Here is a 7656-nt window from a genome sequence, read left to right on the forward strand (position 1 = left end):
AAGTGGAAGTAATGGCTTAACCGATTAAGACCAGAAATGGAGAGTGGCTGATTCTGGGGGTTACGTTGGGCGTAACTTCCAGTACGCGCAGCGTACTGGGTGGAGACCCCGATCAGGGAGGGGTTGGCGACGTACGCCCCGCGTACTCTTAGGGTTTGACTTTTCTTGACTTTTAGGGTTTTGGTCAACTTGAGGACTTTAGGTCAAGGAAGGGTAAAATGGTCTTTTACCCTCTGAGGAATGATGATAAGGAGTAAAGTTCTAAGTTGTGGAAGTCCTTGTGTAATAAATGATATTTTTATGTTTAGGCGAGGTTGAGCCGTCGTTCGGGGTCGGTGTTAGCAAGGACTCGAGATCTTAGACTTTCCACGAGGTGAGTCTTCTCAGTATACTATACCCGGAAGGGTTTGACTGTGCGATCGGAAGGTCAGATTTGGTATGAGATATATGTGTTATGTGTGATAAGTTAATCGTTATATGCGCCATGTATGATATGCTTGATATGGGCCGGAAGGCATTATGTTATGGGCCGGAAGGCGAATATGTTATGGGCCGGAAGGCGTTGTAATGTGGACCGTAAGGTTTATCTAGTCGGGACGGAAGTCCCCTGAGACACATGGACCGGAAGGTCAGGGCCTGGAAAGGCGTATGTGCGTAGGTTGTATTTTGGGGAACTCACTAAGCATTTATGCTTACAGTTGTTGTGATATGTGTTTCAGGTACCAGCAAGGACCATGGGAAGGCGCCGGCGTGATCTGTACACACTGATGGGGGATTTATGATCTTGGGATTTATATGATTTGTATTATGACATGATACATTGGATCTTTATGACTTATTTTGGATGGAAATATATTTTTAAGAAATGAAAAATTTGTCTTAAAATTTTCGTTGTTACAAAAACAGTCGGGTCTTGGTAGAAGAATACTTTTACACTAATAGGAAATATGGGATTTTATAGGGTTTTCAAATGTTTACAATTATCTACAAATACTTTCATACTCATACAAACTCTTCTTCAAACATTTACAAGTCTTTACTTTCCAGTTTTACAAGTCAAAGACACATTAATACTTATGAATTCACCAGCTTTATTGCTGATACTCGCTTTCAAAATAACTTGTATCCTCAGGTCACAAATAGATAGGTACGACGACCAGGTTTTGTGAAGACGAAGCAGTCAAGAATCATCTTTTATTTCGATTATTTATTATGTTGTCTTATACTATGAAAGAACACGCATATATTTAAAATTATACTATTAATGCAATGGATGATGTTGTTGCTTGTTTACTACTTTACATTGTTGTGATACATTACATGACGTCCTCCGCCCTAGAACGTTTCCGCCGTTCTCGGTTTTGGGGTGTGACAAATTGGTATCAGAGCATTGTTTATAGTAAATTAAGTATATCAACCCATAAAAGATATACTAACTATAAATACAATGGCATTAAAAATACTCTGACCAAGAGTTTATACTTTTAAATAATAAAATATTTGACTAAGTATATGTGCCTGCATTCATACTAAACTCCGTGTCATAATGACAAGAACAAAGGTATTACGATTGTTGAATATCACGGGTAAGCTCGAGGGTGTATGGCCAGTCTTGGGAGTGGCATAGCCTGATTAACTATGATGGTCCGAGGAGTGATTAGCACATGCCCAAGAATGGTTGTGATATGGCAAAAAGTTTAAAAACTTACCAACACTACCACAATGAAATACCATAGGGGTATTTGGTGTTACTATAAATAATTACTTGAGAACTAAAGAAAAAGAGGATCTTCATTACCAGGTCAATAGTTGCTAAGTGGTTACATTAAGGTTATATGTAACTTGGATGATATAGGCTCAGAATCTGTGAAATTTTGCTTTACCCTTGTTCCTCGTGAATTTGGAGTTTAGGTCACTTATTCGAAGGCCTATCCTGTTTGATTACATATAATCGGTATGCACTTTACAAATAGTGATGTAACTAATAAAGATTTTCTTATAATTATCTAGATAGTTCATCTAATAATTATTTTCTTACCCCAATTCTCGCGTAGATAACATGGCTGGACTCCATCCCCACGGCAACCCGTACCTTCCGAATGAAGGCAATGCTGGATGGTTTGGAGAAGAACTCGAGAATGATCATCCAATCCCTTTGAATGATCACCATGCTGAAGACCTTTCAGATGATGATAACTCCAGGCCCGAGGTTGAGAACCTACCCCCGGTAGCTCCCATTCCAAATCCTAACCCTCGTCCGACTTTTCATGGCCCGACGCCTCCTTGGGTAGAATGCTTGGAAACAAGGAGCGAAGAGCAAGATCAACCTATGTCGTTTAATAGAGACTGAAGCTTCTACAACGTAGACGAAGGGAGCTCAGCAGACAAAGTTCTACTAATCCTGATCCGTAGAGCTGCTCGAAATGAAATTCAGGGCAGGACGGCTCTCCATTGTATCGCAGAGGTTGATACCAATGTAGGAATGCATACCCTCCACACCAATCGCCTTGAACACACAAGTGAGAGATCTGAGAGTAACCGTGAGACCCTGTTGCAAGCACTAGCTGAACTAAGCGTTCACCATAGGGGTGACCGTCGCCAATAGGAGATAACTTACCTTCCTTCTTTGTTTTAAAGAACCGTGTTGGAGTCTATGTTCTGTGTAGCACTTTTCTACGTGACTACCTTGTATTGTAAGTACTTTTAGTTAGGTCTTTATGCTATCAAAGACTTTTCTACTCCGGATGTGATGTAAGACCTACTACAAGGTCAATTCTCCCCGAACTTTTTACATCTTAAACATCGATGATATTGACAGTCGGCTAACTTTCGTGTCACTCTTTGTTCAATTACCTTTCATCATACTATCGTTGGATTTTATCTGAAACTTGCTTTAGTCAAGTCATTGGACTATAGTAATTTAACTCCGGAAACATTTCCAGGTCTCTTTCAAAGGTTGGATCATGTTATTCACCAACCAACGGTACCCCCAGTTTGAACGTCAAACGTCTTGAGACCATTCTACGAACTTATTTCTACTCTTTACTAGGACTGCATCATAGGGATGTAGTTCAATGGTAGCCTTACTAGGAATTCTAGTTCATCAAAAAGGATATTATTATTATGACTTTCCTCGCTTATGACACTCCCGAGTTATATATAACGAAGACCTGGTAGACAATAGAATGTGAGATTTCTAATTTAGCTTCTTTTCCTCATTGGGATGTGAAACTAGAGTAGAATCACACATTTTATTATCCGCCCAATCTTGATTACATCATAACGTGTATAAGCTAAGTTTTCATGTATGATAACTCACCTCTTAGCCAGAATCAAAATGATGCAGGTTCACTCGTACTCACTCACAAATCCATTTTCTTTCCGTGTAACAGAATCATGTCGCCGAAGAAAAACGATCAACCCATCAACCAAACACCAACTCTTCAGATTGATGCAACTACCTTTCAAGCTGCAGTCTCAGCTGCCATGACAGCTGTTCTGAACCACCTTAATGCTAACAGCGCGAATATTAGCGGGATTGTTAACAATAATTCCAATCCAAGTAACAATCAAGTACCTCAGCAAGTAACGAGCTACCACGACACCCCGAATTCCAAGACAAAGAATAACAAACGGAAGTTCTAGGCTAAATCTAAGGACAAATCACTCCGAGGGGCGAACAAGAAACAATCATCGGTGACAACCTTCACAGCCACGACATCTGTACCTCCTACTGCCATTCCTTTAGGTATCCCAATTGCCCCTGACCCAGCCAGACTGTATGCCGGAAACCTACCAAAATGCAATAAATGCAGCTTCCATCATCTAGGTAATTGTCATTCGTTACACAGCTTTAATTGCAACAAGAACGGACATACTAACAGCTGCTGCAGGACGCGGATCCAACACATTACTTCAACCACCAATGTCGAAATCTCTCGGATACGCCATCTATGTGGCGTAATGGGACACTTCAAGAGGAATTTCCCAACAGAGAAGAACGACGATGGAACATGAGGAGTTTGACCTCAGAATGGAAAGAGGCAACGAAGGGACCTACTATAGTATAGGTTCACTTCCAATCATCAGTATTAAGTATGCTTTTATATTGTTTTAAAAACTTGTGCAACTAGAGTCCCATCTTTTGCGGGATCCCATCAGTAAAAGGTGTGACAACCAGAAATTCTTTCCGTCATTATAACCTGTTCCGTCAATAAAATTCGTCGTTTTCGAATTGTTTCCGTTTCGTTAATAAATTAAGTCATTAAATTTGGGTCGTTTATTATGACTTAATGGGTCTTTAAACATGATAATAACTCAAGAAAATATTCTAAATTAATAATTAGAGAATTTTTAGTTTCGACCATATCGGGTTACGGCAACTTAATCGGGTGCGACCAAAAGCCTCGTCTAACGTCAGTATCGGGTAGAATTCCACCGAGCCATAAACTCAACCCCTATATAAGGGATTGAGTGACATCATTTTGAAGCTTTTTCTCTCTCTTAAATCACTCTCTCTCACTACTCTCTCTCTCTCTCTAAAACTCGAAATTGATCCAAAACCCCCCTTTCAAGCCTCAAATTGGTAAGCAATCTATCATAACTTGTTGTTTAACTACATTGGTATGCAAATCTATGTTTGAATCACCCAAAACACCCATGAACATGTGTTTACAGTTGGGAACACCTCCCAAAACCGTGAACACCTCTAAAGAGGGTTTTGAAGCCCTAAAACTCCTCCAAACCACTTCTAGTGCTTAGTTAAGACCTTTGGACTTGCAGGAATGGACTTAGAGTAGGGGTGGCAAATCGGGCCATCGTGTCGTATTTTTGTTTGACACAAAACGAGATGACAAAGTTTTATGTAACACGAACACGACATGACACAATGTCGTGTTTTTTTAACTAACACGAAAACGAACCGATTAAAAAATGACAAACACGACACGACACGACAAAGATAACATAATAAAAAGTTAGTTTATTTAATTAATATTTAATCATACATAACACGAAAAACACGAAAAACATGACAAATAAATGCAAATCGTGTTAATTTCGTGTCAAATTTTAAACACGAACACAAAACGACACGACATCATGTTTTTTTCACTTAACACGAACACGACACGAACACGAATTCGAATTTCAGTTTCGTCCCAATTTCGTTTCGTTTCGTGTATTTTTGTCGTGTCGTGTCAACAATTGCCACCCCTAACTTAGAGCACCAAAATATTACCATTTAGGGGGTAAACATGAGTTTACGGCCCAAGAGCATGCTTGGACTGTAAACCCTCATTCATAGACCTTAAACACCTTTTAAAGTGTTAAATTGCCCCTTAAACACCTCCAAAAGCCTCCATGAACTTCCATGAGTGCATAGAACCTTATAATCCTTCAAGAAATGCACCAAAACATACACAAATGGGACAAACTTGAGTTTACGGCCCAAGAACATTCTTGGACCGTAAACACACCTCCTTAGACCATAAATTCCTCCAATGGGTGTTAAAGTGCCTTTAACACCTTGTATGGCTTGGAATTGGACCTAGAACTTTGTATGCTTAACCTACAACCACTAAAACCCATGAATCATGGACAAACATGAGTTTACGGTTGTAAACTCATGTGTTTAAGGTAGTAAAATCCCAAGAACATCTTCATAGACCGTAAACTACTTTTCCAAGGTCAATTCAAGTCTTAATCACTTCCTAAGCCATGGAATCAACCCTAAAACCTTCCTTTGTGGATTGTAGTGACCTAGGACCACCAAAACACCTTAAGACATGGCACATAAGATTTGACGGCCGTAAGCTCATAGTTTACTGCCGTAAACTCCTCAAATGGTCCTTAGGATGTTCAAATCTCATTCAAATGCATTGAAACCAAGCCTGGCATCACCCCTCATGAGTTATAAGGCTATTTAGCAACCAAGAACACCCCACCATGAGTTTATGGTCGTAAACTCATGGGGAGTGGGTCATTTGGACCGTAAACTCCTAAAGGAGTTTACTCTTGAAGAGTAAACTCCATATCCAAGCCATACTCGTCCATAGATGCTACCCGAGTCACTCCAAACACTTGAATTGAAGTGTTTTCGCATCTAGAAGTGTTTACTCTTATCTAATTAGTGGTTTGAAGTCTAATTAGATACAATTGTGTATCATTTCATATTACATAGGAACCTCACGCGTTATCAAGCCCCGATCTGACACTTAGCATCCTAGACGACACGTTCCTCGACTGGTGAGTTCATACCCCTACAGCTTTTTCAGTGTTTTTCAATGTTTCCAGGGGGGAATACAAGCAAACTATAAATGTTTTCGAAACTTAAAACTGATTTAACTCTACAAACATCTGGCAAACTTTTGAATAGATCTATTCGGGACTGACAATCCCACACCTTAACTGCTAGCTACAGTTAGGCGGGCACGCCTGGGGTGACAAATTCTGGATATTGTCCGACGTCTGACGAACCTCAAGGAGGTCTCGTTGTCATATCAGCATGGTTACCCGACTCACAATACGTATTAATATAAGTTTATTCACGGATTGTTATATCTATCTTTGATCTATTACGGGATGGTATTCCCATGGTTTTTAATAGTTTTAAATATTAAAACTATCTAGTACGGGATGGTATTCCCATGGTTTTCAATCTATAGTTTTATGTATTAAAACTACCTACTGTGATACGGGATGGTATTCCCATGGTTTTCAGTCTAAAGTTATACGTATTAAACTGTGTTAAAAAGAAAATATGGGATTTTCTTGGATAAAAACTTTTTCAGAAAACTAAAGGAAACATGTTCATTTCCAGAAAACAAACACTTATGAACTCACCAGCTTTATGCTGATTTTCAAACTGCTTGTATTCTCAGGTTTGCATTAGACTGGTACCTTAGCAATCCTTTTGGCGAAGATGGAGTTCGTAGAAGACATGTCTTTACTTTTGATCATATATACATATGTATAACACTTGTAACCTTGTTACTTTCAAACAAATGTAAATTCTGATATGTAATGTAATGTTTGTTTACTTCGCTTACTATGCACATTGGTTTTGATACTTAACATGAAGTCACCTCCGCGCTGGAACGTTTCCGCCCTGGGTTTTGGGGTGTGACAGATTGGTATCAGAGCCCTTGTTTATAGTGAACTAAGTATACGAAACCTTACATGGTATAAGACTATAAACACTAAGGGGTCTAAGTGCTCTGAACTAAAAGTATACCTTATAATATAAGTATTTTCAAAAGTATACAAGTATACCTAACTGTCGAAATCTGTAACTACAAGTAGAACAAAACATAAGTAAATGGGTGTTGTACGCTGCGGTTAAACCTGGGCAGTTATGTAGTCGTGTCTAGGGTCAATATAGCCTGGCCAACTATATTCATTCAAGACGCGGGCCAACATGTGCTTGGGAGTGACTGTAGTGCTCAGCATGCCTAAAACTCACCCAATACCCAAACAATGAGCCGTCGTCGCAGCGAATCACGAAATACTATGGGAGTATTTCTAGTGCCAGCTTCATTATAGAAATCCTCATTCCAACGTTGCTCCTCGATCATTCTTTTAGCGATAATTTATCTGCTTTGATAACTCGTTCCTGCTTTATCGCTTAATAGAATCCAATATCTGTCATATCTCTTG

The sequence above is a fragment of the Lactuca serriola genome, chromosome 9, assembly GCF_051521515.1.
Source record: "Lactuca serriola cultivar US96UC23 chromosome 9, Lser_US96UC23_V15, whole genome shotgun sequence".
In the NCBI taxonomy this organism is placed as follows: domain Eukaryota; kingdom Viridiplantae; phylum Streptophyta; class Magnoliopsida; order Asterales; family Asteraceae; genus Lactuca; species Lactuca serriola.